At 43.3% G+C, this 27,236-nt stretch overlaps 1 protein-coding gene and 3 long non-coding RNA genes across 38 annotated transcripts in view; 1 reads left to right on the top strand and 3 right to left on the bottom strand.

Annotated features, from left to right (window-relative positions):
• The first annotated feature begins 3,692 nt into the window (after positions 1-3,692).
• The window catches only part of LOC147326921 (fibrocystin-L-like), a 58,174-nt gene continuing 34,630 nt past the window's right edge, over positions 3,693-27,236 (top strand). For 23 of the 35 annotated variants that reach the window (XR_015129773.1, XM_086294490.1, XM_086294491.1 and 20 more), the window contains exons 1-12: positions 20,275-20,323; positions 20,721-21,143; positions 22,020-22,239; positions 22,307-22,455; positions 22,660-22,705; positions 23,162-23,209; positions 23,607-24,029; positions 24,906-25,125; positions 25,193-25,341; positions 25,546-25,591; positions 26,048-26,095; positions 26,493-26,915. The gene's annotated coding sequence lies outside the window, so the exon portion shown is untranslated. The other 12 variants (XM_086294484.1, XM_086294483.1, XM_086294488.1 and 9 more) reach the window with 12 other exon arrangements.
• Positions 20,629-21,350, bottom strand: LOC147326922 (uncharacterized). Its single transcript, XR_015129774.1, has 3 exons — positions 21,197-21,350; positions 20,953-21,123; positions 20,629-20,873 (listed from the first exon to the last, which is right to left on the bottom strand). It is a non-coding gene; the product is annotated as an uncharacterized LOC147326922 (long non-coding RNA).
• LOC147326923 (uncharacterized) lies at positions 23,515-24,236 on the bottom strand. The gene is made up of 3 exons (XR_015129775.1): positions 24,083-24,236; positions 23,839-24,009; positions 23,515-23,759 (listed from the first exon to the last, which is right to left on the bottom strand). It is a non-coding gene; the product is annotated as an uncharacterized LOC147326923 (long non-coding RNA).
• LOC147326924 (uncharacterized) lies at positions 26,401-27,122 on the bottom strand. The gene is made up of 3 exons (XR_015129776.1): positions 26,969-27,122; positions 26,725-26,895; positions 26,401-26,645 (listed from the first exon to the last, which is right to left on the bottom strand). It is a non-coding gene; the product is annotated as an uncharacterized LOC147326924 (long non-coding RNA).

Below are 27,236 nucleotides of genomic sequence, written 5' to 3' on the forward strand. Positions count from 1 at the left end.
ATTCATCCGTGAAGCACACACCTCTCCAACGTGCCAGACGCCATCGAATGTGAGCATTTGCCCACAGAAGTCTGTTACGGCGACGAGCTGGAGTCAGGTCAAGACCCCGATGAGGACGACGGGCATGCAGTTGAGCGTCCCTGAGACGGTTTCTGACAGTTTGTGCAGAAATTGTTTGGTTGTGCAAACCAATTGTTCCAGCAGCTGTCTGGGTGGCTGGTCTCAGATGATCTTGGAGGTGAACCTGCTGGATGTGGAGGTCCTGGGCTGGTGTGGTTACACGAGGTCTGCGGTTGTGAGGCCGGTTGTATGTGCTGCCATATTCTCTGAAACGCCTGTGGAGACGGCTTATGGTTGAGAAATGAACATTCAATGCACGGGCGACAGATCTGGTTGACATTCCTGCTGTCAGCATGCCAATTGCACGCTCCCTCATTGCTTGTGGCATCTGTGGCATTTTGCTGTGAGACAAAACTGCACATTCCAGGGTGGCCTTTTGTTGTGGGCAGTCTGAGGTACACCTGTGCACTACTCATGATGTCAGATCAGCATCCTGATGTGGCACACCTGTGAGGTGGGATGGATTATCTCAATATAGCAGATGTGCCCACTACCACACATTTGGACTGATTTGTGACCACTGTTTGGGAGGGATGGTTATATTGTGTATCTGGAATGAATTTTAGGTCTCTACGTCCATCCCATGGGGAATGGGAGCAGTAACAAAGGTGTTGCGTTTATATTTTTGTTCAGTGTAAATAAAAGTTGGAAATATTTGCAAACAATAGACACAATACACACATTCAAATACTGTACTTTAGTTTTAAATTTTAATGAAGTATTACTATTTTCTACTCCAAGGCATTACTTTTGAGATTATTATATATTTTTGAAAATATAGCATAATGATAATACTAGTTATTGTAAACTTTACAAACCACCCAGCAGTATGTAAAGTCAAATTATAAAATACAAGTAAATAACAATTTCAGAACAGAATGTCAGTGTAATGAACACACACTTCATTTTGACAAAGCACACAGCTTAGGTAAATGATCTGAGTAGTTGTTCATCACTGAGCAATTTGTTAATATGTGTTTCGAGCCAAATAAATGACAGGGAGAGAGAGAGTGATGTCAGAACACATCATACTATAACCTCCCGGGAGCGGATGGAGGGGGTCAGTCGTTGAGATGCGCATGCGCAGACAGAGTGTGCGAGCGGCGGGCCTTGACCTTTTGGGGGAAAAAAACCTCACGGACGGTGACAGCGAAACGGATAACAGTCTTCAGTACCTGCTGGCAGGGCCGTGCAGAGAGGTTTAAAGGGGCGGGTGCTCAAAGTTAAAAAGGGGCACATTGAACCAGGCTGAATAACAACAACACACATTCATCAAGAATCTAATATGGGCAACAAGGCAAAGCAAACGTAGCCAATGTTTTACCTGATGGGTGCAATGTTGCTATTGAGGGTTTGCTGTGGATAGTGCTGGAGGGCAGGGCTGTGTTGATCTGAGACTGTAAACATTAAAAAGTCCATAGGAGAGATGGTAGCTGATTAAACAAGTATCATGAGATAATAACAAAATGCAAAGATTGGTGACAGCACTTGGAACCATAAGGCAACAAAAAACTGTGAGAAATAATTTAGGCTCCGCCTGTGAATCACTCTTTGCTTCTCTTCTTTCTTCCATCCCATCACTCTATATCACTCTCCACTTGCTGTCTATCTGAGAACAAGGCACAACTTGCTATTGCAATAAACTATAATTTAATTATCCACACCTAACAACTCTTGCACTTAATCTATAATAAAATGATGACAGAAAAATGTTATAGCACTGCCTTTAGTAGCCTCACACAGCTTCTACTGTTTCCTCCTCATGTCCTTACCAGGCATGTCTGGACAATGTTATATCATGAGTAGGGATGGGCACCGGTTCTGACATAAACGGTAGTAACCAGACCGAAAAGCAGCGCACATTTCGGTGCTTTATTTCGGTGCTTTTTTTTCCTGAGCTGTGATACACTTCTAGCCAATCATTTTACGTTTCCGAGGATAGTAGGCGGGTCCAGGTACGTACGTTCTTTTAGAGCAGAGCTACAGATTAAAAATGCCCAAGCCGAAGCGGTCAAAAGTCTGGCTGTACTTCACAGCAAAATATGCAAACTCAGCAGCAACAAGTGCTTTAAGCTGATACTGTCAAAGGAGGTAACACCTCGAATCCGATGAAACACCTGGCGACACATAGCATTTTTTTTAAAAAGCCGAGAAATGCGCCGTATTTGATAGCTTGCTGTGAGACCTCACACCGAGCACATCTACTGTGGGTGTGGTGCCTGTTATCGGAGCAACATGTTAGCAACATCCCCCAAAAACCCGAAGAGGAGAGTCCTGGCCCCTAGCCCTGCCAGTGTAGCAGAAATGATGAGGATGATGATGCAGCAGTAGCCATTCTTCTCTGCGTGAGTAGCTTAATGTTGTTCGTGTGTAATTTACGTTGAGTAGGCTAACCACGTTATTACATTAATGCATGTAAGGTGAACTAGCAAACATCATCATAGCTACATGCGGCTGTCTTCTTGTTTGATGGCAGGTACTCCCTTCACCCTGGCCAAAAAGACTAAAATGACCAAAGAAAAAGAGGGAAACAGCTAAACATGAGAGGTTTTTGGACAAAGTTTGTGTTTTTTCCATTGTTTAAGCACTGCTTCCAGCCAAGAGTGATACCATATATGCCCCATAGCTGCAGAAAAGGCTAACATTGTTATCTTTTTACAAAAACCAGCTGAACATGAGAGGTTTTTGGACCAATTTTGTGTTCTCCATTCTTTAAGCACCGGTTTGAGCACCGTTTGAGCACCGGCACCGTTTCAAAAGTACCGATTTGGCACCGGTATCGGATAAAACCTAAACGATACCCATCCCTAATCATGAGTAATATTTTTTTTTTAAATCCATCTAAATAAAACACACACATGCACGCACACACAGTGAGATTTTAGACCTTCTTCAGAATACTGTATATACTATGGGCATCACGGTGCTGATCCAGAATCCTTACATTATTATTTATTACTAGAGCTACAATAAAATAAAATACTATATACAATGTATATAGTATTTTATTTTAATTTTATTCTATTCTATTGTGTACAGTATCTCATAGATATATTATTCCAGTTCCAATTTCTCTAATTTCTCTATGCAACTTTGCACTGTCCACTGCTGTAATAAAACAAATTTCCCACACGTGGGACTAATAAAGGTTATCTTATCTTATTTTATCTTGTCTTATCTTATCACAAGAAGAAAGCTTAAAAAAATCACTATTATTTGATTATTAAAATGTTACTGTGTGTCTTGCTTTGTTTTTAAAAAAACAACAACAACAAAAACGTAATTTTCTATTTTTCTCCCTTTTAATCATTGTCTCTTATTTGTTTAGTTATACATACTCTTCCACTTTATTATAATTTTGCACTACAATTGTACAACGTCTCCTCCATGTATAATATTTGCTGTTATTGTTCCAGTTGAAATAAAGCTAGAGGGGGGAAAAAATAAACAAAAAACAATCAGCCAATCACGAGTTTTGGAGCTCGGCGATTGGCTGATTTAATGCGTGATTGGAGCATGCATCTTATTGCTCCGAACTAACAGACGTTTCCAGCCACTCCGTTTCGCCGTTTTTCTCAAAGGCTTTGCATTTGAAGAGGAACAAACAGCAGCTAGGGTGTAACATTTTCACCTGACACATACCTGACAGCAACTTTTCTTACTGGCAGAGCTGTTAGCGGACACGCCTGTGCATCAAAGCTCCCGACCGGACAGAGAAGGGCGCTGGAGAAGCACGCGGGACTGCGTCCACTAAACCCGGCGAGAAAGGGAAAGAAGTAGGAACCTTGTTATTTATAAATTTCTTATTGTCTGTGGGGGTTCTGGTAGTGTTAGCATAACCGCTCTCGCTGATATTTTTCACCTGTTAGGTAAGCTAACTTTTTTCTTTTTCGTCAGTCTGTGAGCAGAAACCAGATTTAACCAGTTTGAAGACACAAATTTCACCTCTTAACTTTATTGTCCGTTGTTCTTTCGACACATGGTGCTTGTTTAGATTTTCTCCTAATTAAACCGCTGGTAACATGGATAGGTTTATGCACGTAACAAAGTAATGTCATTGTAATATTACAGTCCTTAACTGTTAATGACGGAAAGCAGCGGTGAAAGCCCAGAGGCCGCTAGCTGAATTTGATCTCACATTTTGCTGCTAAATAAGATTATTAGGCCTTAATACTCTGAACAGCTCCCAAACCTGAGTTGGCCTGTATCTCACTGCTGTTAATGAAGACCAAAGGTCTTTCGCTCGCTAAATGTTGACTTCAAATTAGAGTCTGAGTTGTTGTTAATGTTTATCCTTCTGTTTTTAAACGGACATTTTAGTTTTAGTGTTATCAACAAAAAATGCATGTCCTGCTTCAGCAACAGTGAGTTAGAAGCTCTTCTCCTACTGGGTACTCCCGCTATTCTGTTTTCAGTTGTCAATGTTTTTTGTCCCTCCAGATTTTCCACTTATTTCTGTGTTCAAGGGTGTAGATTTGGTTTTGGCATTGGTGGGGACAGATGATTCAACCACCGAACCCTGCCCTGTTTCTTTGTTTTTCCTTTTTGTCTCAGCTTCTTGATAAATTAAAAAAAAAAGGGAGAAATATACTTGCCTACATATGCTATTCTACATGCTTTTAAACCATTTAATTCATAGTTTAATATGTGAATTATAAAATGTTAAATTACTATTAAACAAATGTATTTTATACTTTAGTTTACTTCAGCCTAGAGCTGGGTGATAGAACGATAACGATATGTATCGCGATAGACCTCGCCGCTCTTGTCCTCTTAAAAAAGAAAAAAAAAAAAAAAAAAAAGGTCAGCCAATCCAAATTAAGTAGCGCAGAGCCGAACCAATCACAGCCGCAGCGTCACGTCGCGTGACTTGTTACGTACAGCACAAGTGCCAAGCCGCACGTGTGTTTGTTTGGGAAGCAGCCAGCGCGTAATGGAGGAAATGAGTGTGCCGACTAGAAAAATCAACCGAGCGTGACCGAAGAGAAAACAGATGATGGTTCCAACGCCGGAGAGATTGTCGAACGGAAGAGCCATAGAAGTTCCGTAGTTTGAAGGTATTTCGGCTATTTCAAGTCTGACAAAAAACAGAGTAGCGTGCACTGTAAATTGTGCCGAAAGCAAGTCTGGAAATACAATAAACTGGTGCATGCGTCACACTGTGCGCCACGTTATTGTTTCGGTGAAATGAATTTCTACAATACTGTTAATTCTACTCTCTGCAGTGTTTAAATGCTTACATATACACACAGTTACTGTCCGTCCACACAGACGACTCGGTTCTGCTTCTATGCCCCAGCTTTGTTTACTTTTTCCCACCGAGGCTTCTAGACTTCTGATTGGCCAACATTTCTGCACGGTTAGGAATCTAGCGCCACCTGCTGCTTTGGCATGTTCATAGCAGCGTTTTCCTTCATTTCTGCCTTTATGTGTGGACGGGATTATTTTTTAAAACGAAAACGGAAAATCTCCGTTTTCAAAAATACCCGTGTACGTGTGGACGTAGCCTCAGTCTCTGACTGGAAGCGCTAATTCGTCATTCGGCTTTTGTCAGACTAAAGTAACTGTTAAAACTGTTTGAAAAGCTCAGCTATACAACAAGGAGAGATTGAGAATTTCCTTTTAGTTCTCAGTTTATTTGATATTGACAAAAGTTAGTCAGTTTTGTCTGTTCTTCTGTAAAACAAACTAAGATTTATTTTTAGAATTTATATTTTGTTTCTAAGTGGAATTGACAAATTAGGCTGTTTCGTTTGTTCTATTTTGAAACTTAAACGCTTTAGCGGCTGCCTTTTGTGTAGTTTGCAATATTTGCCTTTATTTATCTGAAAAAGTCTCATGTTCCTTAAGTACATCTACCCTGTTGAACTTATTATGGGAAATAAATATTTAAATAAAAACAAGCTGCTGATTATTTCACATTTTACTTGTGAGCAACGGCACATTTAAATCTTACAAATATAGTTATTTGGCTTATATCGTGATAGATATCGTTATCGCCTGAAATGAAAAAAACATATCGTGATATGAAAAAATCTCATATCGCCCAGCTCTAGTTCAGCCATATTCCATATAAATCAGGTATCATACAAAAATAAAAATAGCTTCAAATACAGTCACGACAATAAAAGAATATGACTTTAAGGACTTAACAACATTACTTCAGTTATAGTACACCAACATCTCTTATATACATTAGCACTAAGGGAACACTGAATGACCTGGTGGGTTTTGTCCATAAAACTACTCATAGCTATGTAAACTTTAAATATCTGCTCGTTTTTTTTAAGACATCACACAGTTGCAAAAGTGCTCTGACGTTTTCGGAGACCCACCAGCTCGATAGCTAGAGGTCTTTCGCTACTCAGGTTAAACATGATATATAAGTCACTCAGATCATTTAAAAATGTTATTGTTTGGCTTTTTTCAGTGTGTTAGTTGTTCCTCAGTAAATTGGTTTGGCTGAGATTAAAGTTAGAGTTTTTACACAGATGAATAAATGTCAAACAGAGAACTGATTAAACAGAAGTGTGAGATGGTAGAGAATTTACACCAGTATCCTGTTATATTTTACATAGAAAGAACAGATGGCAGAATTTATTAAACTCCACCGAGTCCACCAATCTGCAAATTTCATTGAAAGTTTAACAAATTCAAATTCAAATTTTATTTGTCACGTACACAGTCATACACAGTACGATATGTAGTGAAATGCTTGGACAACTGCTCGTGACCTAAAGAAAACAAAAAAGGAAAAGGCTATGAATAAGATAGGAAATAAATATGAAAAATTAAAAAGGGTAAATTTAACTAGGAAGGAATAGAATATAAATTAAGGTTAAAAATGAAATAACTGTACAACACAAATTAGAATGAAGGGTAAATTTAACTGGGAAGGAATAAAATATAAATTAAAGTTGAAAATAAAATAACTGTACAACAAAATACACAATATAGAACTATATAAGAATGTATGAAGAAATATAAATATAAATAAATATATACACAATAACAGCAGCTGTACAAGTATTAACCGGAAATGAAGAATATAGTGACCAGTGTTGTGCAAAACCAAAGTCCAGAAAGTCCAGTGTGTGTGTAAGAACTGTATGTGTGGGTCAGTACTGTGTGGTGGTGTGATTGAGAGACCGTATCGCCTGCGGGAAGAAGCTCCTCCTCAGTCTCTCTGTGTTGGTCTTCAGGGAGCGGAATCGCTTTCCTGACCTCAACAGAGAGAACAGTCTGTTGTTGGGATGGCTGAGGTCCTTCACGATCTTCCTGGCCTTGGTCCAGCACCGCCTGCTGTAGATTGAGTGCAGGTCAGGGAGCTCGGAGCGGATGGTGCGCTCAGCTGACCGCACAACCCTCTGTAGAGCTCGTCTGTCCTGCATGGTGCTGTTCCCGAACCAGGTTAAGATGTTTCCCGCCAGGATGCTCTCTATGGTGCACGAGTAAAAGTTCCTGAGCACCTTGGAGGGCAGTTGGAAGTCTCTCAAGCGTCTGAGGTGGTAGAGACGCTGTCGGGCCTTTTTCACCACGGTGTTGATGTGACAGGACCATGACAGGTCCTGCGTGATGTGAACTCCGAGGTATTTGAAGCTGTCCACTCTCTCCACTGGGCACTCGTTGATGACGGGGGTCTGGTAGTTCCTCTCCTGCTTAGTGCTGAAGTCCACTATCAGCTCCTTTGTCTTACTGACGTTTAGAAGGAGGTTGTTCCTCTGGCACCAGTTCTCCAGATTCCTAATCTCCTTCAGGTAGGCCGTCTCGTTGTTATCAGAGATCAGGCCCACCACGACGGTGTCGTCAGCAAACTTGATGATGGTGGTGGAGCTGGTAGTGGCTACACAGTCATATGTGTACAAAGAGTACAGCAGGGGGCTCAGAACACACCCCTGGGGGGCTCCAGTGCTGAGAGTGGTGGAGGCTGAGACATGTCCGCCCATCCTTACTGCCTGCGGTCTGCCAGTTAGGAAGTTGGAGATCCACTGACACATAGATGAGCTGAGTCCCAGATGCTCCAGCTTGGTGGTGAGTGTGGAGGGAATTATGGTGTTAAATGCAGAGCTGTAGTCTATGAAGAGCATTTTAACATAATTCCCCCTTCTAGTGTCCAAGTGAGTGAGTGATGTGTGGAGGAGATGAGAGATGGCATCGTCTGTGGAACGATTTGGACGGTAAGCGAACTGTAGTGGGTCCAGTGTGTCTGGTAGTGAAGAAATGATGAAGTCTCTGACCAGGCGTTCAAAGCACTTCATCACTACTGAGGTGAGGGCTACAGGGCGATAGTCATTGAGAGAAGCAGGGTGGGGTTTCTTCGGGACAGGAACAATGATGGACTCTTTGAAGCATGTGGGGATCACCGACTGAGATAAAGAGATGTTGAATATCTCAGTGAACACAGGAGCTAGCTGGTATGCGCAGTCTCTTAGGATACGACCTGGGATGCCGTCTGGTCCTGCTGCTTTCCTGGTGTTCACTCTCTTGAAGGCTCTCCTTACTTCATGCTCGGAGATGACGAGCACGTTTCCAGTGCTGGCAGTATCTTCCTGTCTGCAGCCGTTAGCGCCGCTAACACTAGCATTGTTGGAGACCTTAGCTGCAGCCTCGAAGCGAGCATAGAAAGTGTTCAGCTCGTCTGCCAGAGTCACGGCCGCGTTCGTCATACCGGTTGTTGGTGCTTTATAGTCCGTTATTGTCCTTAGTCCCCGCCACAGGCTCCTAGAGTCACTCTGTTGGAGTTGTGACTCTAGTTTCCTCCCGTAGCGCTGCTTCGCCTCTTTCACTGCCCTCCACACGTTATATGACGCGGCTTTGTACGGGTCCATGTCCCCCGTCATGAGTCCCGTGTTGTAGGCAGCGGTGCGGGATCTCAGAGCGTCGCGGATGGTTTTATCCACCCACGGCTTCTGGTTGGGAAACGTTGTGATAGTCTTTGTCTCCACGGTATCATCCGCTAGTTTCCCGATGAATCCCACAACCGCTTCCGTAAACACGTTGACGTCATAGTCGGAGCTGTTTCTGAACATGCCCCAGTCTGCGTCATCGAGTGCGTCCTGTAACGCGGCCACCGATTGATCCGTCCAGCGCGCGACCTTCCTCTGAACCGGAACTTCCTGTTTCAGCCTTTGTTTGTATTTTGGCATGAGGAAGATGGCGGCGTGATCAGATTTGCCAAACGGGGGGCGGGATTGTGCCTTGTAGCCGTCCTTGACCGTAGTGTAGCAGTGGTCCAGTGTCCTTTCACCCCTGGTGGGGCAGGTGATGTGTTGATAAAAGTTCGGCGCTGCGCGTTTGAGGTTGGCGCTATTAAAGTCCCCCGTCACAATAAGCGCAGCGTCCCGGTGTTGTGTCTGGTGCTGTGTGAGTGCCTCATGCAGCTCGCATAAGGCGGTGACCGTGTCCGCTTGTGGTGGAATATAAACGGCACTTACAATGACCGATGTAAATTCCCGAGGTAGATAAAAAGGACGACACATGATGGACAGTAGTTCCAGATTTGGTGTGCAGGAGCGTGTGAGAGGAACAACGTTCGCACTGTTGCACCAGTTGTTGTTCACCATTAAACACACGCCGCCTCCCCTTGACTTCCCCGAGTCCCGTGTCCTGTCCATGCGGTGAACCGAGAAGAACTCGGCCGGCTGGATGGCGTGGTCCGGCACCGCTGGGTTCAGCCATGTCTCGGTGAAGCAGAGGAGATTGCAGTCCCGAATGTCTCTCTGGAACTTTATCCTGGCCCTGAGGTCGTCAAGCTTGTTCTCCAGTGACTGGACGTTGGCGAGCAGGATGCTAGGCAGAGGTGTGCGGTGTGCACGAGCTCTCAGCCTGTTCCTGACGCCGGCTCGCTTCCCTCTAGGCCGCCGCCGCTTCCCTTTGTTCTCCCTCGAGATCTCACTCGGCCAGCTCGGATCCGGAGTTAAAAACTTCGAATTGTGAGTACATTGTAAACCAATAGAAACAAGAGTGTCACTGTCATACCTAATGTACCCAATGGTGATGATTTGCCGATTTAGAAACGCTGAAAACTAACTTAAAAAACAAAGACAAAGAAAAAGTGGTCGGAGCAGTCGTGACGGCAGCCGACCTCACCGGCGCCATCTTAAATTATCATCTCGTCTTTATTTTTAGTTAGCACATGCCTTAAACACTTCAAGCTGTAAGCTAATGATAGTTATTTAAGAGCAGATGCATGCTGGTGCAATAAGCTGTACGTTTTACGTCCAGCGGATGAATGATCTGATTAGTCAACTAATTGCAAAAATCATCAGTGACTAGTTGACTATCAAAATAATCTTTTTGTGGCAGCCCTAGTAGTCATGTTCTTAAACTTCTGGTCGATGTCTTCTTTGAATTTATTCAGTTCGTGTTTCATTTGACCGGTAATTTCTTCTTTGAATGTTATGAAGTCCGATTTCAGGTTGTTTTGGAGTAGGGCTGCTCGATTATGGCAAAAATGATAATCACGATTATTTTCACTGAAATTGAGATCACGATTATTTGACGATATTTATTTAACCCTTTAAGACCTACTATAGAACCAAGTCCACCAGAGCTTATATTATTTTTTTACATGCTGTAGTGCCATTTGTGGGAGCATTTCAAGTTGCTATACATCAATACAACTGTTATAGCCCATATTTTAATAATATGTATGCATTAAGTCCATAGTATCAGAATCAGAATCAGAATACTTTATTGATCCCTGGGGGAAATTATTTTTTGTTACAGTGCTCCATTTTAAACCAACATTAAGACAAGACAGACAATACGCTAACTAAGAATAGTACAATATATACATATATATACATACATACATACATAAGTCACTCATAAATAAATAGTTGGAAAAGTAATTACATAAACTACAAAAAAAATTGAAAATCGCTTTTGTTTTGTTTACATATATTTCTACTTGGAGAAATTTAAGAGGTTTATCCCTCGAAACTTTAAATACAATAAAGTTGCAAAAAATAGTTTCCCACCACAGGAAATTTATTTTGAGTGTCTTCATAGTTTTATTTTGGAGATACAGCAATTTTTATATACTGCAGGAAAAACAAAAAACAATCCTATGATGCAAATTTGCAAAGAAAACAGCATGTGCATCATTTCACTGTGGGAAGTGTTACGAACAGCTGATAGGATCGGCAAAGCGTGTTTCTGGAATATTATGTTTTTGTTCCTGCAAGCGCTTTTTATGCAATTTTTGCAAAGCTATATGTGGAACGAAACCGTGACCGAGGACAAGCTGATGGCATAAGATGTAAGTACAACTCCTCCGGTTTCATATGCAAAACAAATTATTGCGCTAGCTTACACGGTTCAGGTTCTACAGGGATTTAACAATAGTTACGCAAAACGGAGCATGCAGCTCTGACCGGCTTTAAAGGGTTAACAATGACTTTAAAAAAATAATATAAAATAGTGTGCAACACCACTGAAGTTTTTTTTTTTTTAAACTCTCTTTTCAACCAACGGCAGTCACTCTCCAAATAACTTCTGCTTAGCTTTCCGAGCTTCCCTCGGGTCCTCTTAATCAGCGGTCTCCAACCTTTTTTGCGCCACGGACCGGTTTATGCCCGACAATATTTTCACGGACCGGCCTTTAAGGTGTCGCGGATAAATGAGGGAGGGGCTAATAATCGGCTCAGTCATTTTTAATGATCGTTGAAAGCCCAGATCGTAATCGTGATTAAAATTCGATTAATTGAGCAGCCCTATTTTGGAGGGATTGAATTTGTTTGCTAATACAGTCTAGCCCGTTTTGAAAGGTAGCCATATTAGCTTCGGGTGCTAGCTTGTCCTCGTTGTTCAGGTGTTTTATGTCTTTACCTTGGGTTTCTGGGGATTTTTTATTCTTTGCTTTTGTTGTCCCTCCCCTCATCTTCCAAAGTTGTTTTGCCTCAAGCTTTAATTCGTGTTTTAGCTGAGTTTATCTGGTTGGCTTTCGGGAGGTCTGTACTTATGTGACCATACTGCTCTACCGTCACACCGGTGTTCTGACAAACCATCCTACTTTGGCGAAATGTCCTACCTTAAGTAGTTTATGCACATTTCTGCTGTCACAGAATACTTCCAGGACAAATTTAAGTAGATATGACGGTTTACCACTTAACTTTGCCCATCAGAGTGTGTTTGTAGCTCTTATTTATAAAGCCAGGATGGTTTGCCACTTCATTTTACCCGTTCAAGTTTCTACCTCTCATTAACAAAGGTAGGACAATTTGCAACTTACTTTTAGCTGTTAAAGTATGCTTGTAGGTCACATTCACAAAGGTAGGAAGGTTCACAACTGAATTTTAGCTGTTAAAGTATGTTCTAGCTAGTGGTGCAACGGATCAAAAAACTCACGGATCAGATCAATTTTCAGATCAGCAAAAAAAGACAAGACAAATTTAACTGTCCGTTTATTTATTTAAGTATGTTTTTCCCTATAAAAAACATTCAACTGTAGAATCATTCCACACAATTATATAAAAACAAATTAAGGTGCATTATAGGGCATTATAATTATTTCCTTTAATGTGTATACAATCAAAAACAACTTAAAATGCAATTTAAGGTATCATTGCTTCTTACTTTGAACATTTGGAGAATGAAATAAAAACTAGCTTATGTCCACATCATCAAAAAAGAAGAAAGAAAGCAAAGCAGATGTGAGGTTATAACTTCAAATTTTTTAAAAAAAAAGATGAGGATGTCTACATTTTCTGGGGAGCGTGTAGACCTCTTTGCTGTAACGATGTCCCCTGCTGTTGAGAACACCCTCTCGCTAGGCACTGAAGTGGCAGGCACAGCCAGATAGCGTCTTGCCATTATGGCAAGGTGAGGGTGTTTACAGTCATTACTTTTCCACCACGTCAGTGGATCACCATCCACTGGAATGCCACTTGCTGCCTCATAGGATGCCACCTCCTCTTTGATGGTGTCAAAAGCCTTGCTGCCCATGTCCTTCTGTACAAAGGCGTCACCAAAAAGCTCTGCCATTGCCGGCTTCTTTTGAGGAGGACATGTGTCTGCTCCTGTTGGTGCTGCTTGACCCTACAGGGAAAGTTACTTTATTGATTAAAACAATTATTTTTAAATATTTCATTGACATTCAAATGTGGAAATAACTTTGAAGAAAAACATTATCATTAAAAATAAAAAATATATAATTTCTAAATATTTATTTTCTTTGCCTCTTCACAGTCTGCAGTTCCAAGACTGCTCACAGTCTCAGTAGTGAGATCACTGTATGTCCTCAGGCGTAGGGCCATGTCTAGGTGAGACAGGGACTTGAACCTTGGATCAAGTGCAGTAGCTCTGTGAAGGTCCTCCTGTAGGGCTGGTGGTGAAGTGTATCTGCGCTTCAGGTCCTCTCTAATGGCAGTCTTGACATCTCTTGTGATGGTGCTGTCTTCCTCACTTGGGACCATGGCTTGTAGGATCCTTGTTTTCAGAAGCAGGATCATGGACACAGATGGTGCAGCTTCACTGCTCAACAGAGTTGTGGTTTGAGTGGTTTGAGCAGCTGGAGGACCTTCTCTGCCACTCTAACATCATCATCAGACAAGGTGACGATGTCTCTGACATTTTTCTTCAGGGTTTTGTCTGTTAATGCAGAGTATATAGTAGGGCTGCTCGATTATGGCAAAAATGATAATCACGATTATCTTCACTGAAATTGAGATCACGATTATTTGACAATATTTATTTAACCCTTTAAGACCTACCATAGAACCAAGTCCGCCAGAGCTTATATTATTTTTTTACATGCTGTAGTGCCATTTGTGGGAGTATTTCAAGTTGCTATACATCAATATAAGTGTTATAGCCCATATTTTAATAATATGTATGCATTAAGTCCATAGTAACTACATTAATTGCAAACAAAAGGAAAATGGCCTGCATTTGTATAGTGCTTTTCTAGTACATTCAGTCATTCACACACTGGCGATAGCAAGCTACATTGGAGCCACAGCTGCCCTGGGGCACACTGACAGAGGCGAGGCTGCCGGACACTGGCGCCACCGGGCCCTCTGACCACCACCAGTAGGCAAACATGGGGTTAGTATCTTGCCCAAGGATATTTGGCATGCAGCCAGGAGGCAGCCTGGGCTCGAACCACCGACCTTCTGATTAGTGGCTGACCTGCTCTGCCACCTGAGCCACAGCCACCCAGCACAGCAAACAAGTGCAATATACTACAAAAAAAATTGAAAATCGTTTTTGTTTAGTTTTTTTACATATATTTCTACTTGGAGAAATTTAAGAGGTTTATCCCTCAAAACTTTAAATACAAAAAAGTTGTAAAAATAGTTTACAACAACAGGAAATTTATTTTGAGTGTCTTCATAGTTTTATTTTGGAGATACAGCAATTTTTATATACTGCAGGAAAAACAAAAAAACAATCCTATGATGCAAATTTGCAAAGAAAACAACATGTGCATCAAAATAAACTATTTCCAGCTGTGGAATTCGAGTTCTAAGCATCCCAGCAACTATTCAGAAAAGTCAAACATGACTTATAAAAACACTAGTATAGGCTTTTAAGGCCTACAAGTAAAAAACGACATTTTCTGCGAAAATGACGTCACTTCCGGTTTCGGGCAGGAAATGCGATAGTTCGCGTTGACGTCTTTTTCAAAGTGGGAAGTGTTAAGAACAGCTGATGGATCAGCAAAGCGTGTTTCTGGAATATTATGTTTTTGTTCCTGCAAGTGCTTTTTATGCAATTTTTGCAAAGCTTTATGTGGAAGGAAACCGTGACCGAGGACAAGCTGATGGCATAAGATGTAAGTACAACTCCTCCGGTTTCATATGCAAAACATTATTGCGCTAGCTTACGCGGTTCAGGTTCTACAGGGATTTAACCCTTAGATGCACACGTGGGGTCAAAAATGACCCCATGGGTTGTTTTTCTTCAAAATCTTTAAAATAAAAAGTTGTAATATATTCATATTCCAGGTATTCCTCATAAAATATGTTTGTAACATGAGGCCATTTGCATTTTTATTAATTTTTTTCATTAATTAAAAAAAATGCCGTTATTGTATCACTACTCCACTCTTCCACAAGTGGGGTCAAAAATGACCCCAAGCAGTTCCTATGGAATCTTCTATGAAACTTTCATTCTTAGCAACTCTGACTGTCCCACTTACACATCTTATGGATCAAGAATTAATTTTTACACAGTAACATACATGATTTATAGTCAGGGCTGCACATAAGTGGTTCGCTGTCAAAATAAAAGTATTCCCGGAAATTAATAGAATACGCGCTTCTTTAGCGGTGGAGGAACGCCAAAGTAATTGCTTACGGAGCTTGCTTCTTCGACATCTTTAGAGTTCTGAACAAATGTCTGTCCTCCTCCAGAACGTCTAATGTACGCAAACGAGCGTTCCAACTTCTTATCTGGTGCACGTCTTTTATTTTGACAGCAAATGCGCACCTGAGGACCATTTTTGTACAGCCCTATTTATAGTTTCCTGTGCATTTCAAACATTGTCCTTTCTGATTTTTTTTTTAAATATTTAAAGTAACATGGCTGTTATGAGAACAGCTAGGATCCCTGTGGACCTTGCCCTATAAATGATCCCGGACGGATGGGATGAAGAGCCCATCGGAGGCACTGACTCAGAATCTGACATCTCAGATATAGAGGACCCAGACTACTGTCCCCCCCACCCCACCCCCGCTGGACAAGGCCAGTCAGATACAGAGGAGTCCTCTGATGAGTCCTCTGAAGAGGAAATGAATATTGAGTCTAACAGAATGAGCCCCTCTTACTGCTCTAGCCACAATATTCTGAATTAGTTGGCCAGGGCTTGCACCTGGGTTTAGTACTGTCTCCCCAATAGATGCATGGAAGATGTTCATGTCTGATAATTTAATAGAAGAGGTGCTGACATGCACAAACATGGAGGCACAAAGAGTAGCCACAGACAGGGGAAAAGAGTGGAAAAATATAATCAAACATAAGCTCCTGGCCTTCATTTGATTGACCATTCTCGCAGGAAGTGAGAAGAACTGGGATGTACCAGTCAGTGTGTTTTTTGGGAGTCCTCTGCATAACCCATTGTACAAGGCCACTATGTCAATTCAAAGATTTAAAGATATTTGCTGTTTCTTGCACTTTGATGACAAGAGGACCAGAGCCTACCGACTGAAAACAAACCACATGGCAGCTTTCTGCTACATATGGGGCCTGTTCCTGGTCAACTGCAGGCAGAAATTCATCCTCAGTGATTGTGTTACAGTGGATGAACAACTTGTGCCTTTCAGAAGGAAGACCCAGCTTCTGCAGTATATGCAGAGCAAGCATACAAAAGTGATACAAGTGATACAAAAACTGCAATTTCTTAAAATTTATGAAAAAACTAATAAAAATGCAAAGGGCCTCATGTCACAAACATGTTTTATGAGGAATATCTCAAATATGAAAATATAACAACTCTTTGTTTTAAAGATTTTGAAGAATAACAACCGAGTTTATAGCAAAATGCATTGTTTCTATTTGGGGTCATTTTTGACCCCACTCGTGGAAGAGTGTAGGTATTGGTAGGTTGTGCATCCAAGGGTTAAAAATAGTTACACAAAACGGAGTGTGCTGCTCTGACCGGCTTTAAAGGGTTAACAATAACAATGTATCGAATAATGACACACTATAATATAAAATAGTGTGCAAATACTGATAACAGTGCAAATGTTTGCAATATAAGAAATAAATGAAAAATGTAAACATCTATGTTTAGTGAACTTTGCAGTGTTGCTCTGTGGTGCAGCTACTACATCGTAGCAAAGTTTACACATTGTCTACTTCATCCACGTCTAACTCCGCCAACCCATAATGTTTCCACACAACTGAAGTTTTTTTTTACCTCTCTTTTCAACCAACGGCAGTCACTCTCCTCTCCAAATAACTTCTGCTTAGCTTTCCGAGCTTCCCTCGGGTCCTCTTAATTGTTGTGATGCGTGTTCGAAATGGAGAGCGATGCGCTTGATTTACCACACGGAGCAGCGCGAGAGTAAAGTATGAGGGAGGGGCTAATAATCGGCTCAGTCATTTTTAATGATCGTTGAAAGCCCAGATCGTAATCGTGATTAAAATTCGATTAATTGAGCAGCCCTAGTATATAGCTGTCTGCTGCTCAAGATAACGCTCCAAAATAACATAAGTGGAGTTCCACCTTGTTGGGACATCATGTATGAGCTTATGAGTAGGTAGCTGTAGCATATCTCGCTTGGTCTTAAGCACATGAGCAGCTGTTGAACTTCGGCGGAAGTAGGAAACCACCTTTCTTATCCTCCCAAGGAGGCGGTCCATCTTACTCACTTTAATTCCCTTTTGGGATGCTAAATTAACTGCATGTGCAAAGCACCCTATCTGTGGGCCCAGTCCTGCCTCGTTCACTGCATTTATTTGGTTTTTAGCATTGTGTGTTGTGACTGGGATATTGGTATTGGACCCAAATGCTGGACTCTTTAATGAAGGCAGTGCGTTTATTTACAGTGAAGTAAATAACAAGTACACAATAAATTCCCGTAGCTCCCTAGACTCCCGTGTCGTGTCTCACTCCAACGTTCGTGCTCGTGCTCGCCACTCCCGTGTTTCTGCACACCCCGTGCGTGTCCTTTTCTGCTCCACGCTCCTCCTTCACGGACACAACAAAGGCAGCCATCAAACACCAACTCACGTGGGCAAACACGACCGGCAATATGCAGACACACACTAACTTGGAGTGTAACTTAATGATCCCGCGTTGAGGAGCTCTCAGCTACACTCCTATGTAGCTCCCCGGATGAACCAGATCAGCTGCAGGTTTGTGAGGTCCTTAGGCGTGGCCAGCCACCTGGCAGGACACACCCAGCAGGCCTGAAGACTCCTGTAGACCAGTGCTCAGCACACACACACACACACACAAACCCACAAACCAGGTAGCAGCACCAAAAATACACATGTCCAGAACTGCCCAGAGACCCTGGGTCGCTCACACCCAGGACCCTGACAGTTTGAATCCTTTGCTTGCACTATACGTCTGCACAAGTTGCACACCGCTTTGGTTACGTCCTTGGGTTTACTTCTTTCATCTGGTTTAAAGCCAAAGAAAATCCAAATTGTCGACTTTATATTTTTTGGGGGCAATTAATTTGTCCGTGTTTAGACTTCTTAAATCAGTCCGTGATTACATGATTACATTGCTCCACCCACCAAAAAGCATGCGTGAATATATCGCCCAATAATCCTAAATTGATTATTGGACTTAGGTTTGTCGAGCTGGTGCTGCTGTGGAACCAAAGAAAACCTGCAGCTGTTCAACGTCAGACAGTTGTTTATCACAGGTATGTTGTCATTAGCGTCGGTAGGCTCTGTTTGAGCCTCTGAGGAGGTCTTTGTTTTCTCATGATGAAATTTGGGGGATCTGATTCTCCATTAAGATCATAAAGAGTCCTGGCAGAAAACACTCAGTTCTTGTGCCTCTGTGGCTGCAGACTTTTGCTCCGTGTCAGGTGACATGTGTTTTGGTGCTGTCGTTGTGAACAGGGGCAGGAGTGGAACCAGACTCCTGAGGCCTGGCCATGACGCTGATTCAGTGTGATGTTAAAGATGAGTGAATACACTAGAGATGGACCGATCCGATATTACGTATCGGTATCGGTCCGATACTGACCTAAATTACTGGATCGGATATCGGAGAAAAATAAAAAATGTAATCCGATCCATTAAATATCACGAAAGCACCTCATAAAACTTGCAACACGCGTAACTCACCTCAGAACGTTAGCACGTCGGAGCAGTATGCATCACGTGATAGAGCGGCTGTGGCATTTGTGACCTGTCGGTGGTCTGGATAGCATGTGGAGCTTCGCTAGCAACCCGGCATTTCATCTCCGACAAAGTTATCCCCGAGAGAAGTAAAGCAAGTGTGTAAGTCCATCTCTGAATGTTTGTAAAGCATTCCTGCGTTAAGCTTAACAAACGATATATGGAGCGACTGCCTCTTCTTGCTGCTACTTCAATCATGAAACTGCTTAATGATCAGCTGATCGGCTTTTCTGTCGCGACTCCGTCTCTCTGGTTTGTTTTTGGCCCACTTTGCACCAGAAAGAGGAAACCAGCGGCTGAACAACAGCAGCGCTTGATAAGCTGTTGTTAGAATGTATTTATTATTACTTTCTACTCGAGGATCTTTTGTAGCTGACGGCTGGTAACTGTGCAGGGGCGGATCTAGCAAAGTTTAGCCAGGGGGGCCGATAGGGCATTAACAGGGAAAAGAGGGCACAAAGACATACTTTTCTTTCTTATTCTCATTTAAAATGTCTAGCTTTTAATAAATAATTATCTGACACCCAAAGTTTTAATTTGATGTAAAATGAATAGAAGTCAATTACTGTATATAGTAACTATTAAGTCTAATGATATAGTACTTTTTCCTTTGGGAAGGTACCATCTGTGCAGTCTGCAATTTTGTTGAAGAAAGATGTTGAATCTATTTAATATTTCTTGAAAAATAATTGATTTCTGTGCATTTTTTTTTTCACACTGCATCAAATTAAGGTTGATTACGTCGATTAAGCATCATGAGGTGTAGCGTGAGGGGTGGTTCCCTATTTTTTATTTATTTATTTTTGTTGTTGCTGGGAGTTGGAACCCTATTAGTTAGGTTGCTTAATATTTACCCTAAGTACTCTTTAAAATACCAGAATAGGGAGGATGGTGTAGGTTTAAGTTTATTAGATTGATCAGTATTGCTGAACTATGAAATTTTTTTTTTTTTGCATACAGGTATAACAGAATAGCTTTAGTGTAGTTGTTGTTTTAAACTTGAGTATGAACTTATACAAAATGCAGCAAGATATTTAAAAAACAGTTTTGTTGATTAAAAAACACTATATCGGATTCATATCGGTATCGGCAGATATCCAAATTTATGATATCGGAATCGGTATCGGACATAAAAAAGTGGTATCGTGCCATCTCTAGAATACACCCCAACCCAGCACCAGAGCCTGAACTGGTAACAAAGGCAGTGATGAACAGTTCATTCATAAATCTGTGATATAGTTTGTTTAATTTGCATCTGTATTTCACTTCCTTTGAATAACGTAATTTATCTAGTTTCACACTGAGGTTTGAATTTTAGCTCATTGGTTTCTTTCTTTATCCATAGGGTCTAATATGATGTCATCCTACCCTGTGCAGCTACAGGTTTGAGCTGGTAAGGTCAGACACCAGTGTTGGATGAGAAGCCCTGGCTTATAGTCTCTGCTCTAATTAATTTCAGAGGTGTTCTTTCAGGTGCAGGCCGTGTTATTACTGGTCCATTTTGACCAATAACAATTCCTGGTCTCTTCTACTCAGGGCAGGCCACTTGCTTGTAATACACCTCGTCTTGAGCTGCATACTTCACATCTGTGTGACGAGTCTGTGTCCGCAGTGCTCTCCATATTCTCTGCGAACTTTTTGCTTCTGTAAAAACTTTCTTGATGCATCTAAAGCACAAGTGTGACTTGCTGTCACGGCTCAACGGCACGAGGGAACAGGGATGGACACAGGCGCAGAAACCAACCCGGAAGCGAGGTGACAGAAAACAAATGATTTATTTCCGCCCACAGGTAAACAAAGGTGAAACACAAAGCGACGCCACCACACTAGTGGCGCGTAGGATTCGTCGGTGATAATGAGGGCGACCTAGACACCTCTAGGAGACGGCTGAACAGCGGGGACAGCGGGGAGGTAGAAACAGGACTAGGTAGGGGCCGGGGGCACTGGAACAAGAGGAGATCACGATCAGAGGGATCCAGCAGACAACCAATAATCCTCCGCAGTTGAATTGAATTGCCTTACTTGGTTTCAGATGGAGGGGACAGGTGGAGCGGAAAACCCGGAAGCGGTCGAGGCGTGGGGAGGCAGGCAGGTGAGCGGTGGGCCGGCAGGCCACGTTGTGTAAGCAGCTGGCGGCCCAGGTCCAGGAGGACGGGAGCGAGGGGAACAAGATCTCCACTCCGGGTGCTATCGCTGAGGACAAGAAAAGACAGGTCAGTCATCACACGGCGTTAAGACAAGGTTTAGGATGCTCCACTGAACTAACATGGGAATAGCAGATACTCAGGCGATGAGTGGTTGAGAGCGCAGGTCTGATATACCGCTGGCACGATTGCTCACAGGTGGTCAGCCAGGGAGGGGCAACCGGACTCCGCCTAAAGGAGGAGGAGCCGCTGTCTGAGACCTGCAGGTGCCCAACCAGACCATGACACTTGCTGCCTAGAAGGCACAGCAAGGAGTGTTGTATTGTAGCCAAAAATGTGTTCTTTGCCATAAGAGCCCAGTCCATTGCAGTGTTCCACTGGCAGCAGTTACTTGCCTTGACATTTTTGTTTCTGGGAGTTCTTGATTGCGTTCCTCAAGCAGTCCATTACTCCATGGGCCGTATGCAGCTGTTGTCTTTACCTCTGTGTTGAAATTTTCTGCCATGTCTCTCACGTCATTGTCATTAAACTCTCCCCCATTGTCACTAAGTTGTTTGAGAGGAGCCACGTGCACGCATCGCGTCATGAACAAAGTGTTTGACAATTTCAAAACATTTCTGTGAGTTTAGGATTCTGCCTGCACTAAACTGGTCAATAATGTGGGGATACCACTCATGGTTAAAGTTCACACAGTTCCACAGACACAGTCTCATTGTATTCAGATGTTGGTGTTGCTAGTGCGAGTTTTCTTGTGTCTTTGACATATCAATATTCACAAACAGTTTTCTGCAGGATTGTGTGGCATTCTGCATCATTGTCCTAAGCTTTTTAAAGTCACATGTAATCGTGATTCCCGTTTAAATCTTACAGGAAAAAGTAGAATAAAGTTACTCTGTGATGTTTTTTCAACTTGTTTCAATTTTAACGATTCCGTTTTTTGAGCAGAAGGTGTCCTGCTTGCCGTGGTGCTGGGGACAGGAGCTCGGTGAGGGGGCGCTCCTGGCACAACCCCCCTTTGTGTGAAGATGCACCAGCACTGCTGCCCGGTCAAAGTCTTCAATATCATGAGCAACCTCAAACTGTCACCGTGTAAAAGTGGCTCGACACCAAGACACTCACCACTAAGCATGCGCAGCAGGTGCTGCGGTGGAGGGACTAGATTCAGGTGAAACGCTCAGCCGGCTTTTAAACCCGCAGCTCTGTCTTTACCTGATCATTTTTTCCAAATTTAGATTTCTTTGACTGCCAACATTAAGACCGCCAACACTACACGAAGGTGGTGGGAGGGGCACACAGCCTAACAGGACGCTGCTCAGGAGGACGCAGAGACAGCGTGATGGAGGCTGGACTGGGTTCTGCTGCGTACCCGAGGTCATCACAGGTATGTCATCATCGGTGCTGCCGGACTGCGTTTGAACCTCTGAGGAGGTCTTTCTTTTTCTCATGATGAGATAGAGACCATCTGATTATCCCATATGATCATGAAGCATCCTGAAAGAAAACATTCAGCTTTTCGAGCAGCTGTGGCTGCAGATGTTTGCTCTGTGTCAGCTGACCTGTGTTGTGGTGGTTTCTGTGTGAACAGGGGCGGAGGGCTTCTACCAGTAACGAGTCAGGCAGGAGCTGAAGTGGTAAGTTTATTAGATTGATCAGTATTGCTGAACTATGAAATTTTTTTTTTTTTGCATACAGGTATAACAGAATAGCTTTAGTGTAGTTGTTGTTTTAAACTTGAGTATGAACTTATACAAAATGCAGCAAGATATTTAAAAAAAAAAAACCAGTTTTGTTGATTAAAAAACACTATATCGGATTCATATCGGTATCGGCAGATATCCAAATTTATGATATCGGAATCGGTATCGGACATAAAAAAGTGGTATCGTGCCATCTCTAGAATACACCCCAACCCAGCACCAGAGCCTGAACTGGTAACAAAGGCAGTGATGAACAGTTCATTCATAATAAATCTGTGATATAGTTTGTTTAATTTGCATCTGTATTTCACTTCCTTTGAATAACGTAATTTATCTAGTTTCACACTGAGGTTTGAATTTTAGCTCATTGGTTTCTTTCTTTATCCATAGGGTCTAATATGATGTCATCCTACCCTGTGCAGCTACAGGTTTGAGCTGGTAAGGTCAGACACCAGTGTTGGATGAGAAGCCCTGGCTTATAGTCTCTGCTCTAATTAATTTCAGAGGTGTTCTTTCAGGTGCAGGCCGTGTTATTACTGGTCCATTTTGACCAATAACAATTCCTGGTCTCTTCTACTCAGGGCAGGCCACTTGCTTGTAATACACCTCGTCTTGAGCTGCATACTTCACATCTGTGTGACGAGTCTGTGTCCGCAGTGCTCTCCATATTCTCTGCGAACTTTTTGCTTCTGTAAAAACTTTCTTGATGCATCTAAAGCACAAGTGTGACTTGCTGTCACGGCTCAACGGCACGAGGGAACAGGGATGGACACAGGCGCAGAAACCAACCCGGAAGCGAGGTGACAGAAAACAAATGATTTATTTCCGCCCACAGGTAAACAAAGGTGAAACACAAAGCGACGCCACCACACTAGTGGCGCGTAGGATTCGTCGGTGATAATGAGGGCGACCTAGACACCTCTAGGAGACGGCTGAACAGCGGGGACAGCGGGGAGGTAGAAACAGGACTAGGTAGGGGCCGGGGGCACTGGAACAAGAGGAGATCACGATCAGAGGGATCCAGCAGACAACCAATAATCCTCCGCAGTTGAATTGAATTGCCTTACTTGGTTTCAGATGGAGGGGACAGGTGGAGCGGAAAACCCGGAAGCGGTCGAGGCGTGGGGAGGCAGGCAGGTGAGCGGTGGGCCGGCAGGCCACGTTGTGTAAGCAGCTGGCGGCCCAGGTCCAGGAGGACGGGAGCGAGGGGAACAAGATCTCCACTCCGGGTGCTATCGCTGAGGACAAGAAAAGACAGGTCAGTCATCACACGGCGTTAAGACAAGGTTTAGGATGCTCCACTGAACTAACATGGGAATAGCAGATACTCAGGCGATGAGTGGTTGAGAGCGCAGGTCTGATATACCGCTGGCACGATTGCTCACAGGTGGTCAGCCAGGGAGGGGCAACCGGACTCCGCCTAAAGGAGGAGGAGCCGCTGTCTGAGACCTGCAGGTGCCCAACCAGACCATGACACTTGCTGCCTAGAAGGCACAGCAAGGAGTGTTGTATTGTAGCCAAAAATGTGTTCTTTGCCATAAGAGCCCAGTCCATTGCAGTGTTCCACTGGCAGCAGTTACTTGCCTTGACATTTTTGTTTCTGGGAGTTCTTGATTGCGTTCCTCAAGCAGTCCATTACTCCATGGGCCGTATGCAGCTGTTGTCTTTACCTCTGTGTTGAAATTTTCTGCCATGTCTCTCACGTCATTGTCATTAAACTCTCCCCCATTGTCACTAAGTTGTTTGAGAGGAGCCACGTGCACGCATCGCGTCATGAACAAAGTGTTTGACAATTTCAAAACATTTCTGTGAGTTTAGGATTCTGCCTGCACTAAACTGGTCAATAATGTGGGGATACCACTCATGGTTAAAGTTCACACAGTTCCACAGACACAGTCTCATTGTATTCAGATGTTGGTGTTGCTAGTGCGAGTTTTCTTGTGTCTTTGACATATCAATATTCACAAACAGTTTTCTGCAGGATTGTGTGGCATTCTGCATCATTGTCCTAAGCTTTTTAAAGTCACATGTAATCGTGATTCCCGTTTAAATCTTACAGGAAAAAGTAGAATAAAGTTACTCTGTGATGTTTTTTCAACTTGTTTCAATTTTAACGATTCCGTTTTTTGAGCAGAAGGTGTCCTGCTTGCCGTGGTGCTGGGGACAGGAGCTCGGTGAGGGGGCGCTCCTGGCACAACCCCCCTTTGTGTGAAGATGCACCAGCACTGCTGCCCGGTCAAAGTCTTCAATATCATGAGCAACCTCAAACTGTCACCGTGTAAAAGTGGCTCGACACCAAGACACTCACCACTAAGCATGCGCAGCAGGTGCTGCGGTGGAGGGACTAGATTCAGGTGAAACGCTCAGCCGGCTTTTAAACCCGCAGCTCTGTCTTTACCTGATCATTTTTTCCAAATTTAGATTTCTTTGACTGCCAACATTAAGACCGCCAACACTACACGAAGGTGGTGGGAGGGGCACACAGCCTAACAGGACGCTGCTCAGGAGGACGCAGAGACAGCGTGATGGAGGCTGGACTGGGTTCTGCTGCGTACCCGAGGTCATCACAGGTATGTCATCATCGGTGCTGCCGGACTGCGTTTGAACCTCTGAGGAGGTCTTTCTTTTTCTCATGATGAGATAGAGACCATCTGATTATCCCATATGATCATGAAGCATCCTGAAAGAAAACATTCAGCTTTTCGAGCAGCTGTGGCTGCAGATGTTTGCTCTGTGTCAGCTGACCTGTGTTGTGGTGGTTTCTGTGTGAACAGGGGCGGAGGGCTTCTACCAGTAACGAGTCAGGCAGGAGCTGAAGTGGTAAGTTTATTAGATTGATCAGTATTGCTGAACTATGAAATTTTTTTTTTTTTGCATACAGGTATAACAGAATAGCTTTAGTGTAGTTGTTGTTTTAAACTTGAGTATGAACTTATACAAAATGCAGCAAGATATTTAAAAAAAAAAAACCAGTTTTGTTGATTAAAAAACACTATATCGGATTCATATCGGTATCGGCAGATATCCAAATTTATGATATCGGAATCGGTATCGGACATAAAAAAGTGGTATCGTGCCATCTCTAGAATACACCCCAACCCAGCACCAGAGCCTGAACTGGTAACAAAGGCAGTGATGAACAGTTCATTCATAATAAATCTGTGATATAGTTTGTTTAATTTGCATCTGTATTTCACTTCCTTTGAATAACGTAATTTATCTAGTTTCACACTGAGGTTTGAATTTTAGCTCATTGGTTTCTTTCTTTATCCATAGGGTCTAATATGATGTCATCCTACCCTGTGCAGCTACAGGTTTGAGCTGGTAAGGTCAGACACCAGTGTTGGATGAGAAGCCCTGGCTTATAGTCTCTGCTCTAATTAATTTCAGAGGTGTTCTTTCAGGTGCAGGCCGTGTTATTACTGGTCCATTTTGACCAATAACAATTCCTGGTCTCTTCTACTCAGGGCAGGCCACTTGCTTGTAATACACCTCGTCTTGAGCTGCATACTTCACATCTGTGTGACGAGTCTGTGTCCGCAGTGCTCTCCATATTCTCTGCGAACTTTTTGCTTCTGTAAAAACTTTCTTGATGCATCTAAAGCACAAGTGTGACTTGCTGTCACGGCTCAACGGCACGAGGGAACAGGGATGGACACAGGCGCAGAAACCAACCCGGAAGCGAGGTGACAGAAAACAAATGATTTATTTCCGCCCACAGGTAAACAAAGGTGAAACACAAAGCGACGCCACCACACTAGTGGCGCGTAGGATTCGTCGGTGATAATGAGGGCGACCTAGACACCTCTAGGAGACGGCTGAACAGCGGGGACAGCGGGGAGGTAGAAACAGGACTAGGTAGGGGCCGGGGGCACTGGAACAAGAGGAGATCACGATCAGAGGGATCCAGCAGACAACCAATAATCCTCCGCAGTTGAATTGAATTGCCTTACTTGGTTTCAGATGGAGGGGACAGGTGGAGCGGAAAACCCGGAAGCGGTCGAGGCGTGGGGAGGCAGGCAGGTGAGCGGTGGGCCGGCAGGCCACGTTGTGTAAGCAGCTGGCGGCCCAGGTCCAGGAGGACGGGAGCGAGGGGAACAAGATCTCCACTCCGGGTGCTATCGCTGAGGACAAGAAAAGACAGGTCAGTCATCACACGGCGTTAAGACAAGGTTTAGGATGCTCCACTGAACTAACATGGGAATAGCAGATACTCAGGCGATGAGTGGTTGAGAGCGCAGGTCTGATATACCGCTGGCACGATTGCTCACAGGTGGTCAGCCAGGGAGGGGCAACCGGACTCCGCCTAAAGGAGGAGGAGCCGCTGTCTGAGACCTGCAGGTGCCCAACCAGACCATGACACTTGCTGCCTAGAAGGCACAGCAAGGAGTGTTGTATTGTAGCCAAAAATGTGTTCTTTGCCATAAGAGCCCAGTCCATTGCAGTGTTCCACTGGCAGCAGTTA

Source organism: Aulonocara sp. 'chitande type north' Nkhata Bay, linkage group LG6 (assembly GCF_057382095.1).
Source record: "Aulonocara sp. 'chitande type north' Nkhata Bay isolate Kocher_YH1m ecotype deep benthic linkage group LG6, A_spYH_male_GT1.1, whole genome shotgun sequence".
Classification (NCBI taxonomy): Eukaryota; Metazoa; Chordata; class Actinopteri; order Cichliformes; family Cichlidae; genus Aulonocara; species Aulonocara sp. 'chitande type north' Nkhata Bay.